This window comes from Anguilla rostrata, chromosome 11 (assembly GCF_018555375.3).
Source record: "Anguilla rostrata isolate EN2019 chromosome 11, ASM1855537v3, whole genome shotgun sequence".
NCBI classification, from domain to species: Eukaryota; Metazoa; Chordata; class Actinopteri; order Anguilliformes; family Anguillidae; genus Anguilla; species Anguilla rostrata.
Genome location: NC_057943.1, coordinates 25,939,284 through 25,952,646, shown reverse-complemented (window position 1 = coordinate 25,952,646; position 13,363 = coordinate 25,939,284). Strand labels below are relative to the sequence as shown.

General features: G+C 42.9%; 1 protein-coding gene across 1 annotated transcript in view; it reads left to right on the top strand.

Moving 5' to 3' along the window:
* Positions 1-13,363, top strand: part of acvr1ba (activin A receptor type 1Ba) — a 28,921-nt gene that overhangs the window by 6,379 nt on the left and 9,179 nt on the right. The gene's annotated exons all lie outside the window — the stretch shown is intronic.

Below are 13,363 nucleotides of genomic sequence, written 5' to 3'. Positions count from 1 at the left end.
CTGCCCGCACGCTAAGTCTGTGCTGCTCGTTGTGTGTCTGTGAAGTAGTCAGCATCCAGGAAGAGCTCGGATCAATTGGGTCTGACCAAGTTTCCCTGACAGGGGATGCTGGTTTCAAGAAGGAGCTTTAACATAATGGGCCAGTCTTTTGCTGTGTGCGCTGTCTCCAAGAGAGGGATTTCCTTGTCCAGGCTTGCTGCATGGTGGAGGTGTGTGGCAGAGATAGACAACATTAACCCCCTCTGAATAAATGCTGCCGTCTCAGCTACGGTCGCTTGTCCTAAATGAAGGGTGACTCTTACTGTTTTCCAGGAATCTGGATATATCCACCCCCCACCACTCCATCATAAATTTTAGCCAATTAATAATTGTAGCACTTGGTTGGAGGATAACAATTTGACTGAGCCACTGTGAGATGATTTTATTTCAATTTCACTTTTGGCTGTTACTCAAGTAATCTTGCTCTCCCCACACCACTTGTAATCTCTAATCATGCGGTCTGAAAGAAAGTTTGTCCAGCTGGGTGCTGGTTTTGTAAGCAAGTGGCCTGGTGTGGACCATGGCCATCTGAATTTGGCCACTGGTTTACCCTGCTTACCCCTCAGAACATGACACCTCCTGACAGACTACATCTATGCCATTGGTGACAGTGCATGCTGTGTTGTGAGGAACAGAATGGCTGTGTGATGGGGTGAAGAACAGAATGGCTGTGTGATGGGGTGAGGAACAGAATGGCTGTGTGATGGGGTGAGGAACAGAATGGCTGTGTGATGGGGTGAGGAACAGAATGGCTGTGATGGGGTGTGGAACAGAATGGCTGTGATGGGGTGTGGAACAGAATGGCTGTGTGATGGGGTGCGGAACAGAATGGCTGTGATGGGGGTGCTCTAGCCAAGCAGTGCCATGAGGCAGGGTGCGCCCGGCGTTTTCAATCCTCCAACCCTCTCCATACCCCCCTGGCCCCCCCTCCCTATCGGACCTGCGCAAGCTGCCTGGCTGAACAATACCAGCACTGTGCAGCCTTCCTGCCCGATACCCTGAGCTACAGCATTGCTGTACTCTTCCACGCACAGGTCTGCCTGGTCTGCACTACACGTTGTGCCGCACTTGTGCAAAACACCTTGAATATTCCACCAGAACTACTTTTTTGAGAGAGGAAGCTACATTTTGTTCAGCGGCATTCAACGGTTTACGACACATGTTGAATGTGACATGCAGAAGGACGAGGTATCCATTTAAGCAAACGACTGCAAATGTTTAAATCTAGTGTTCCACCAATGTTTTAAAGCCAGGGTCTTGTATCTACCGTGTTTTATCTGTGAAAGTGCCTGTGTATGTTCTTTTTTTACAGCTGCAAGATGCTATCCATTCTTTCCTCATTCCCGCCCTCGTCCCGTTCCTTCTCAAACATGGCTGGGCTTGTCTGTCTGTCTTGTGTGCGAGGTGCACGAATGTGAAAACGGGCTCAGAGCTCCGTTTTTTCAGAAGTCACCAGAAAATCCCCGCTTGGTCTCGGGTACAGGACCAGGCATTTTCATTGCTGCCAGTTTGGGGTACATTTGTATCCTGTGAATTGTTTTCACGGTGTTTTCAATAGTGTGTTCACTGAAAGGATTTCATTCAAAGTAAACACCAGATTAGGGTCATGAAACTGAACAGCTACTGTAACCTACGTTATGCACCACTTTATGACAATAGGCACTGAAAATATACAATGAAATGCTCACATATTTTAAGTTTGGATAGTAACTGTATGTGGTGTTGCTAAATGGCTACATCACGATGCCTCTCGCCCACTGCACGCTGGGATAGGGTCCAGCATCCCCTGCGACCTTGACCAGGATAAGCGGGTACAGATAATGGATAGCTGGACGGATGTGGCAGTGGGGAAAAATTAAAAGGATCACTTCTCGATAAAACATTACAAATAGATGTGGTATCATCATACTTTACCACTGAAATAAACGAAAAATTCCAGCTTTGAATACTCACTGTAATGGATCATTTTTTATGTTAAATCCCTTTTGAGGTGATATTTCTTTGCCTTTATGTATGACATTGAAATTACACAGTAACTCTTAAGGCAAATATTAACTTGGCAGCAGCTGCGCTCAGAAAAACAGCGTCGTATTCATTTCCGTTTCTGTACATCAGTGCAACAAAGAACTGCACAAAATGTCCAACAGCCAATCCGCTTCGAATTGATCCAATTTAAACGGGTCTGCATGCTCTCATTAAAATGGTGCATTAAAATTGTGCAATGAAAAATAAAAAAAGGGCGACCCAATTTTACTGGTGTTCAGTGGACTGGAACTGCCTTGGGAAGCAGCAGGCAAATGAAGGGCTCTGCTCATGGAATAGGAAAAATATTGATTGCCAAACAGGAAATTGCAATGCCAGCCAGTGCCAGCAGATAAGTTCATATCCTATAATACCACCTTAGCACAAAGACCCTATCGGCTCTTATTACGCACAAATTACACTGCCACGGCCGGGACAAACGGCTTAATGTGGTCCCAACTTAACTGAATAAATTGCACGGTTGTGGTAATACAATTTTAAAAAAATGTTCCAGTAATGACTGGTAATAATAATAAAGTTATTATGATAAAGACTATGAATGCATATGTCTATCAACTTGTCAAATTTGCTTCTGCAATTAAAATACACAATGAAGTGTATGTGGGCATGTGTCTGCCTGTGCACAGCCCCACATTTCAGATCTTAAGGTACTTCACATGTGCCAGACCCTGCCTGTGCTGTGTGACACTTCCAGCCACCTCCTAGGCATATGCTTTGCTAATTAAGCAATGGTGAGTGACTGCTGGCACACCATGATCTTGTGTAGGTGTGGCTCTAATTGGAGGTGGCAATCCTGGCCAACTGGACCATTAAACTGTAACGCAACACTGGCTGAAAGATGCTAGAGCCATCTCGCAAACTAACTTCCCCTTCCAGAAACTGCAGCGTCTAGGAGTCGAGACTCGTCTGTGTGTCTCGGGGGAGCGCTGCGATTGGACCGCTCAGGTCAAAGCCAAGGTCAAGGTGGGGCCAGCGGGTCCACAGTGCTGCCAGTGCGTTTACCGGAGGTGGGGGGGGGCGGTAGGGGCGGGGGAACTTCAGGCCATGACTGCGAGGAGAAGAGGGCGGCTACGCCCCATTAAGACCCTCGTCGCCAGGGATGCAAAGCCGCCTAATTGCAGGGGGAGACAGGCTGGCCTTTGAATGACCCGTGCAGGGAATTCTAATTATATTAGAGGGAAAGTGATGCCTCCATATTTACCCCTAATTTCTTGTTTATTTTGCTACCCTGTTGTCCTCATGTTGCTGTTGTTCAAACCAAAATGCTTAGTCTACTCTAAAGTGAATATCAGACATTCTAAGGGTAAATTATTGATGCCTGCTCATCATAAATCATTTAGCAGAAGTCTTTGATTGGGTTGTAACAAACTTGCCAAAACTGAAGACGGTAGCAAACACAATGAGCAAAATAACTGCTACAAAATAACTGTGGATAAATGAGCTTGAAGCTCAACTTTTATTGCTGTTAATCCCTTTAATAATATGATCACTTGCATTTCTACAGCACCCTTCACACATCTCAAAGTGCATTGCTGGGGGGGCGGGCAATGTAGAGTGCTGCATGGAAGCCATTTTGGCATTCACCACAAATAAGCCAGGGTGAGAGGGAGGGTGTCATATAAGCAGATCTACTGGGGGATGATTAAATGCACAGAAACGGGAGTCTAGAAAGTACCTAAAGCAAGTGTCTTAAGTTGAGGTGGAGCGTGTGCACGTATGTTGAGACACTGACGTTATTAAATGCATGTGATCATGAGCTGCCCTACGGAATACACTGATTGGGAATTAGCAGGATACTTAGGGCAATTTGGCGCGCAGGCTGGTGTTCATGAAGTAGCGAGCTGTGTCAGAGAGCAGCAACTGGAGGGTCTGATACCGGCCTGAACACCAGGCTCCGATCCGTGATATATACCCTGAGAACAGTCATAACCTGAGGCTAAATTACAACGGCACAGTCCATACCTTTCTGGCCCTGCCAGCCAAACGCTGTGTCTGCTGTTTCTGCTGTTATTACTTCTCACTGCAGTCTGAATTTTACTGGGGGGAAACGAGCATGATGGACAAGTGAGTGACAAATGCGTATGAAGAGCGAGAAATTGTGTTTTAGCATGAGAGAGAAATAAGGCATGAATTCCAGCATCTAGGTTAGAAGAGCGGTGTGTGTGTGTGCGTGCGTGTGAGTGTGCATGTGCGTGCGTCAGTTGGGATGTGGCGGGGGGAGTGTTTGTGTTTCTGTCCAGTGGCGTCTGCATGTCTCAATTAGCTCCCTGTCTGGCCTGTGTATGGATCTGGTTTCGTCCCACATCTTTGATAACGGCACTCAAACGCACACCAAGTGCTCACTTCAGAAAGCTGCTCTAATATAGCTCCTCAGATCTGAATGAGCCGCTGCACCCGCGCAGGCCCGCCTGTTCCAGTCACTCTGCGCAAACACCCATCTTCATTCTTCATGCCTCCCCCGCTCTCTCTCCCCCGCAACGATGCTGTGTAAATTGTCATGGAAAAGTGGGGTAAACGGGATGATAACAAAATAAATCCCTGGATTAAAGATTAATGTGTAGATGAGAGAGCTGAGCATTTCTATGGTCATTTAAGCAACGAACTGTGTTGTTTTTATGAAGGGTTAACGAGAGCTAAAGGCAGTTTGTTCCCTCCTGACCAAGCCAGACTAAACAAACAGAGCTAACAATAAATGTGTGCATGTAACTAACTACACCTTCTCATTGGCTAGCTGGCAAGCTGAAAATCTGTGTTCGCTTCCATATTGTTTCTATCCCCCAGTTGAATTGGAGCCATCTTTTAATGGCTCTCAAAGCCACGCCAATCTGTTCTTTGATTGGTCAGTTCATTGTGTTCAGTCCTATTTAAATTTTGTGAGGCACAGATGCAAAAACAACGGTAATTTAACAGCAAATATTAAATGTGCTGGCCCCGAAAACACTGAGTCACAAAACATGCAGAGAGAGAGCTGTGCTAGATGGCCAGCGTAAGAGCCAAAGGCTGGGCAGTAAAACTGGGCCTGTAAACCAAAGGTTTTGGGTTTAGTTTTCAGGTGGAGCACGGCCACGGCACTTTCGAGGCAGGTAATCCACCACTATTGCTTGTGCAAGAGCTGCTGGGTGGCGCCTCCAGTTCACTGTGGCCCCGCAGTCTGGTATCAAATCATGTGGCCGGCAGCCCACAAAGTGTCCTCCTCCAACTCATGTCTGTGCAAGCCCACAAGCAGCAGCCTACATAATGTTCTTTGGAGGAAAACACATGCTTGTCTGCACTCTCCCATATCAACAGAGGTTGTGAAGAGCACTGAAATATGAGTATAATTGGATATTCCAAACTGGGGAGGGATAAATGGGGAAAAAGCATTCTTATTTAATTGCTTTTAAAGCATATCCAGTTTTATAAATGGAAAATGAGTCAAATGTGAGCAGTGAAAATCACACCGGTTCTGTGACATCTGGGCTGGGCACAAGCCTCTTTAGATCAGCCGTTAAAATGTGCAGTTGGTACATCCAGACGTTTATTTTTTTTCTTCATATAATCTAGACCTATTTGTGGTTTTGCACTTTCCCACATCAACTCCTTGGTGCCACTAGGACCAATTTAGGGCACTAAGGCTGCATACAGCAGCAACGGTTTTATTAATTTCTTCTTTTAGCGGGCAGTGTGCTTCCTGTCTCAAGAAAAGAACAACAACAAAAGGAACTGCATCCTGGTAGCAAAATTGCATGGCCGCACTGCTGCAGTCCACTTTCCTCCCTCTTTCTTTTTTCCTCTGTTCTTTTTCTTTTTTAAGACAAGTCTAGACTGGGTTTAATGATGGATGGTCACAGTTGGTCACATAGCTGGCCCCTACCTAATTACAATAAGTACCCCAGGCCACCTCTGCACACCCCTACCCCCCCCAAAAGGCTCCTGCAGATTCCTCAGGCCGCCAGGCCACTGAAGCTGCAGTCTGCGGAAACAAAGCCACTGTCCGCAGTCCCCGGCCTCACGTCTGCTTTTGCGCTCCAAGCCCAGGAGAGCTGGCCATGGCGTGTGTGTGGGGAACACAAGCTGAAGCTCTCTGGTCTGGGTCAGAGCGCTCTTCCCTGGGCTCTCCTGGCTGCTCTGCTCGCGTCGGCTCTGAAGCCGCGTTCGCTTCAGCGAGGCTGCAGGACGCGCCAGCTGCTCAGCCGCGTGGGACTCCGCTGGTTCCGTTCAAGGGGTTTTAAAGAAGGCGCACAAGAAAACGGCCTTTTCTCTCCTCCATTCTAGTTAAAGCGCTTGCGCTTCATTGACCTGCAGCCAATCTTTTTGGGTGAGGGCGTTCTTAATGATTTCGCTGATGTAGAAATAGGCCCTTGTTACGTGCAGCCAAGCAGTGTAAAATTCTGACTCAAGTAAGATGTCTGCATTGATCAGATCTGGGATTGCTTAAATCTGTTCCTCCTACATGGATAGTGTTCTCCCATGGCTTAAGATAAAGGTACAGTATGTAAATTTGGAGAAATGAGCAAGAGCGCTAGATTTTGGAAGAAAATGTTCCACCACCTCCCACCCCCTGGCCTCAGCTCTCCCTCCAAAGCCCCTCCCTCTAAACACGTGCACATGCACTGCCTGACATCTGAGTATTGGAGAGAGGACATAGCATTGAAAAGTACGGAGAAGCGTGCAATGCATCGCCTCATTCACAGGCAGAAAACGCATGTCAGTATAATGACCGTAAACAAAGAACATGGCTATAGTTTTTATTTACAGTTATGGGCCATTGCAGCATGACATCATTGGTGAAAACGATTGAGTTTGTCGCAGTATTACTGGCTAGGTAGTAGTAGAGTTAACCTTATCTGGCTGCGGTAACTAAAAATAAAAAAAATACAATAAAGTTAGCAATACTGCACAGCCAACCTTTATTTCAAGGTAAATATTATTTTGTGGTAGTAAATATACATTTAATTTGTCGACAAAGCAGCTGCATGTAACTAAGTCGCCTAGCAAGTAGCTACCTAGCTACTAGACGATTTATTTCTGTTTGCATCAGATATCTGAACCTAGCATTTTCTACTAGCTGGCTAGCGTTGGCACCATCTCAGCTCTTATCTGTGTAGCTCCGCCCTGCCAGCTCTGGCAGAGCTGTGAATGTGCAGCAGGATTGACAGGCAGGTAGAGAACCTTCCCTGCAGAGATTAGTTGTTGAGATTCAGGCGGGGTGAAATTTGGAGTCTCTGATTTCAGAGCCTGGGACAGTCACAGAGACCAGATTTTGTTCTTGGAGCTTTCAATTTATTGATATCTGTTGGGATGTGAAGAAAATTATACCAAATATGTAGAACCGTGTTCTAAAACAAACTTACATACCGCACCTTTAAGTAAATGCCTTAAGGTTTGAATTGTTCTTACCCTCTGCTGACGAGGTAAACCGGGATTGGGGGGTGTGTGGGACGCATGAGTAACTTGTGTATCTTAATGAAAGGCGATGCCACATTAATTTTATCATATTCGCTAATTTGAGCACACAAACACAGACGCACTAGACACAGACCCACACACAGACTCACTTCTGTCTGGGAAACGGACATATATAGGATATTTAACAACCATAAAAAAAATGTATTTGTTTTGGGAGAAAGAGCATACAAGCATGAGGCTTACAGTCTAACATTAATCCTTACAATCTGAAGTAACTGTAGGCTATAAGGTCATGTTTTTCATTTAAGGAAAAAAAGCATCATCTGACCTTTTTGCCAGGAGGGCAATGAAAGTAAAGTTTGTATTGCAATCGGGTTTAGATATGCATGTTCTGGAGTGCAGTTGTATTGTGTGTTCTGTGTTTCTTGAGGAGTTGCTCCAAAAACAGAGACGTTGCATTTGCTTTTTTTTGCTTGGTATCAGGGCCTAGTCACCCCTGTAGCCACCAGGAATTTCCTCTGGCGCGTATACTTGGACATGCTCCACTGGCTGTTTCTGGCATTTTATGATCTCACGCACTGACGAGAATTACCCAGCAGCATGTTCCAGTTACTCTGCCGGTAAAGAATCTGTTTTTCAACCCCCTAAGCTTAAGGGCAAAGGGGGTCAGAGTAGGTGTGTGAAAGTTTGGGTAATAGTCTGTCATTAGCCAGTCAGAGACAGAGAGAAAGTTGGAGATATCAAAGGCTAAGAGGAGATGGCGTTGCAGACAGGAGTGGAGGAGGGAAAAAGAGAATGTGCATTTGTGTGTCAGTGAGAGTTTTAGGGAGTGGAAATGAAAAGCAGACTAGCTGGGGGAGGTGGAAGGAGGGGTTGACTTGGGCAGCTATGCTCTCAAGATTGTTTTCCAGTGAAAAGTGAGTGCAAACACTGGAGGAATTAACTCAGGGGTGTGCGGGGGGGGTGGAATAGAGGGATGGAGGAATTGAGGGGGAGTTTAGAATTAAGCAAAACAAACGTCAGGCACCATTGCGCCCCTCTTAAAACAAATGCATCATTTCCTGAGGTGGGAGCATTTGGTACATGAGGTGACTGATAGCCATTGTCGACTCCAGAGATTGATCAAATGAGACAACAACGAGAAAGTATAGGAGGTAGTTACATTCATGAACACAATTTACAATTGCTGTCCTACACTTAAACTACTTTTGTAATTTAGTTAGCTAAATGTCCTACTGTAACACTGACCGCTTACCTAAATTAACTTAAGTTTAATGCTTAATGCAAGTCAATCTGTCTAGTCTAGCTAATGTTACATATCTGGTAATTATATTGAGACACTATTTTTTTTATTTAATTTTCAGATAAGTTTGTTAAAATACTTCTCAAAGAAGAGAGGGGCTGGTAAAGGGATGACGAGGAAACTAATGCTAGACGGCAGGTAATCAGTGAAGCTAGCCAGCTAATTCTTGAGTGGCGGTGCTAGTGTGTCATGTCTCAAGGTTTATTGTTGCTTTTAGATAACAAATAAATGCAAAAATGCAACCTACCTAACCATATACAGCTTGCCGTTTAGAATCATGTGTTTGAACTATCACAAAAAGCCAGATCACCTTGAAACATTAATCTCCAACTCATTTTTTGATGTGCCAGAGAATATGCCCATAACCCGGATTCCGATGTGGACTGGACTAATAACCTGGGGTCAATATTCACAAGGCTCTTAATGATTAAAGGTGAAAGGCACTGGAATTGGGTGTGTGCAGTCCATGTATTTGGGACTGAAAGGCCTCACTCGCTCCTTTAAAGACTGCATTATTCCTCCTTCCCCAGTAAGACTAATCTTGTCCAGATAGGGCTCAACACCAAAATGTTCACTGGAGTAATCGCACTTGTAGCTTATCAGTTTTAAGTGGTGCTTGGGAGTCACGTTAGGCAAAGCTATCACAACCTCCCACCCCCCCCAGTCCCCTCACTGCTGCTGCAGAAAACCTTACTTCACACTGATCATAAGGTTCTCTTCTGCATAACCCAGAACTAGTGACGTTTGGCAAACTGTGCACTTACGTTTGCGGTTTGATGACAATACAGGCTTCATTCTAGCAAGGGTCTTCTGAGGGTTGTCTAACTGTAGATTTAAAGACTCGGTTACCCCAAGATGAAATCAGCTTCTGCGGTCCTCCAGGTGTGATCCTTGAGGAATTTGATTCTCGAGCCATCCTCCTCACTGTGTGTGGGGGCAAAATGAACCTGCGTCATCTTCCGGACAGGTTCACCACAGCTCCGGGTATTTCTTCTTCTAACTTCTTAATTATTGCCCTAAGAGTGGAGATGGATATTTTCAGCGTTAGCTATTTTTTTATAGCCATTGCCTTATTTATGAAGGTCAACAACGTTTTGCCTTATTTAATGTGCGTGTTGTCTGACCTTCTGCATATTGATGGATGACTAAAGGAATCTTGGCACGTGTCATCTTGATGAGCACATAAGAGTTACTAAAGGCTCAAATGAATTTAACACAGTTAGATACAAATGACAATATACTATTATATTTTCTTCTGAAAAATTGTTTAGGTGTTCCAATAATTGTAGTTGTGTTTTTAGAAAAGTATACATTTCTTGAAAATCAACCTGACAAACTACATTCTGTCATAGCTTTTCTCTTATCTGTACCAATGGAACCTACACTTCTGTTGACCATCTCACTATTTCCACTCATTTTACTTATCTAAACTGTACTCCTGTTCTATGAACAAAAGCAGGGTGACTTGGACATCAATAATGCGCGCATTCAGAAGAACGATCTCTATCATGTATTGCATCATCCCATCATGTGAAATAGCGGTATTGTCTGGCCAAATTTATATAATGGGTCACCAATTTTATATCAGTTTAGTCCAGGGTTGAACAAAAAAGTGCTTTGAGCATATTACTGCTAATGCAAGCAGCACTGAAAACCCTGATTTAAAAACACAACCATATGCCTGATGACTTAAATCATGTTGTAGAATCATACATAATCATAATGGTGTAGGCTATATGATACAATACAGTATATTGCCCACCCACAACATGTTATACATAGAATCATACTGGTATGTTTGGCATAAATAATAAATTGCCCACCGCTATTTGAGATGCCCAAAAGCTGCATTATGTACTCGTGTACTTCCTGTTAGTTCCTCTCACCCATTGGCCAAGGTCCTGCCTCTCGTGTTCAGGTTCAATAACTGTGCAATGGCAGAGGTCTGTTCACCAGACTTGGACAAATTTTGATGATTATTCCACTAGCCAATCACCAGTAACCATAAAGTAAATAACTTTACTATTTTAAGTTTTTATTCTTTTATTTTTAACTGATTGTTGCTGTAATTGCCCATGACAGCCCAGCTGGGTTATTAGTCCTTTGTCTGAAAAATTTCCTCAGAAATGTAAAGGGCCTACCTTTTAGGTGATTTGAATGGCAATTTCTGGGAAATGTACAGATATTTTCTTCATTCGTTCCAGTTGGTTTACTTTAACTCCTCAACTGTTGAAGTAAATTATTTGTTTACGTCACAAATTAATTTCAACAACCAAAATGACATTTTGAATTAATTTCAACTGACCTACCATTAAATACCCATAAAATGCTGTTATTGCAATACAAATGATTATTAGAATTGAAAATTCGTTTCCACATTTCCCTATTTTTCGGAGAGAAATTTCATGCATATTTGCCTTATTTTCTCTTTAATAAAGTAGCATAGAGTATACAGTTGCAAGCATTTTAAATTTCAACTGTCTTTAATATGACATTCATTTTCTGTTGGGAAAGCTTATTCATATGGGCTGCATTTCACATTCAGACATGACATCCTGCTTTTTTACTGTCATCTTTTCGCAGTGCTGAAATGCTGAAGCGGAACCATACTCTTAGGTCTAGTCTGAACCAAACTATCTGTGCATTTGAATGTACAGAATGGAAACCCCACTGTTACACTACAGCCAGTCATTTTCATTTTCAGTTGACTCCTTTAATTCAGTCTCAGACTTTCCATTCCATTTTCTTTCAATTTTTTATGACTCCAATTTTGAATGCCCAGTCACACTTCTAAGCCTGTTCTATCATTGCAACATCCTCTATCAATTCCCAAAAGGCAGGCACATTGTACCTCCTTCCCACAATAGGGCTGGATGCAGGCGAGCTCATTATCAGATGAAAGAATTTCCCGAAAGTTGTACTTTCACTACAGTAAAGATATTTTTAAATTACTCGCGTAAAACACGGTCGCCCAGTGAAGTACCATTCGAGTTAAAGTATAAAAGTATCTGACTGAATTTGTCAAAAGTAGGCCTGCTCATTTCACCCCTACCACCTCAACCTTAAACCTTAAACGGTTTCCACACTTTTCGTCTCATAGCTTGCAATCATGTCGCTTTATATAAAAGCACAAATCTGTTACTGTGACAAATAATATCTGTTGACAATCATGTCTATTGAGGTTTCATATAAAATTTATAACTTAAAACTAAATGGAAATAAGTTTTGGGGTTACGCAATACAGTTATTATTCACCTACTAAAGGCCTACCTGTTCCTATTTTCCATATAACATTGATATAATGTTGTGTTACTGTTATCATGGCTCTAATTAATTATCCAGGCTTCATTGACAAGTTGTGTTTGTAACTGAATCTATGACAAAAATGGCTTTGACTGTGGTGCCCTACCATGTGCTAATTATGGTTTTAATGAAGTTTGGAATGTCAGGACACTGAAAATAAAAAAAAACAACAAGATCAAATTGGTCAAATTCTTGAACAGTGACACTTAAATATAGATTTAATTTTTAAAAGTGAACTTGAGTAGAAGCTGGTTTTCACATTGTGGCATTGACGAGGGCTAAATTTCATATTTTGAGAATTGAACCCTTCCAGCCTCAGCTGCCTGTGAGTATGAAGTGTTGCGGGACAACGTTGATATTTAGCTGCTAAATGTTAACTTAAGTCCCGCAACACTACATAGCCTACTACTCACAAGAAGCCGAGGAAGGAAGAGGTTTATTCCTAAAATATGAATAACTAACATTAAAAACCCACTCCGTGGGAAAATGCTAGCCATCATCTCTTTACAACTAACACGAGGACAATTAACCAGATAGGTGACGTTTGTTTCATGAGCTCGCTAACTAGCACGTTTTCAATTATTTTACCAATAATGCGAGCTAGCTATTTAATGTCAGTTAATCAGTTAATGCAATAAACATGGGCAACGCGTGTCAGTTATCAAGGTAGCAAATGTCACCAGGTAAAATTGTAACGGTTATCTCTAACCCAAGCAGCTACCAAGGCTACTTTTAACAAGTCGCCGTTTCTATGAGGTAAACGTGGGCCTACAACAGCATCAACTCACCACAGGTTTCCTCAAATCAAATTCGACATAGTTTTGAACACCCAGAACAGACAAGAAGGTCACTTCATTAGCTAAAAACTTCCTCTGGCTCCAAGAAATGTGAACATAGCTTTTTGAAGATATGGCTATTTAACGTTAGCCGCTGACAGAGCGACTTGACTATCGTCTACACCGACTCTGCTAGTATAGTGCCATCTTCCGTCGCTCACGTGGCGGAGGCCGATTTAAGGGGCATTGCTACGTTCTTGGATTTTCAAGGGAAGCAAATGTACAAAATGCAGAAGGCATACCAAAATGTAACTACTATTCAAATCCACTGTTTTTTCTTTTCTTCTGCTGACCCCAATAGATTATTTTAATTGCAAAAAATGCTCAAAAGTATAAATATATTTGAAAGGTATTTATTAGGATTAACGTTGCCAAACTAATACATTTACAAAATAAAGAATAAATAAACAAAATAAATAAAACATAGAAAGAAAACATAATATGATGGTAC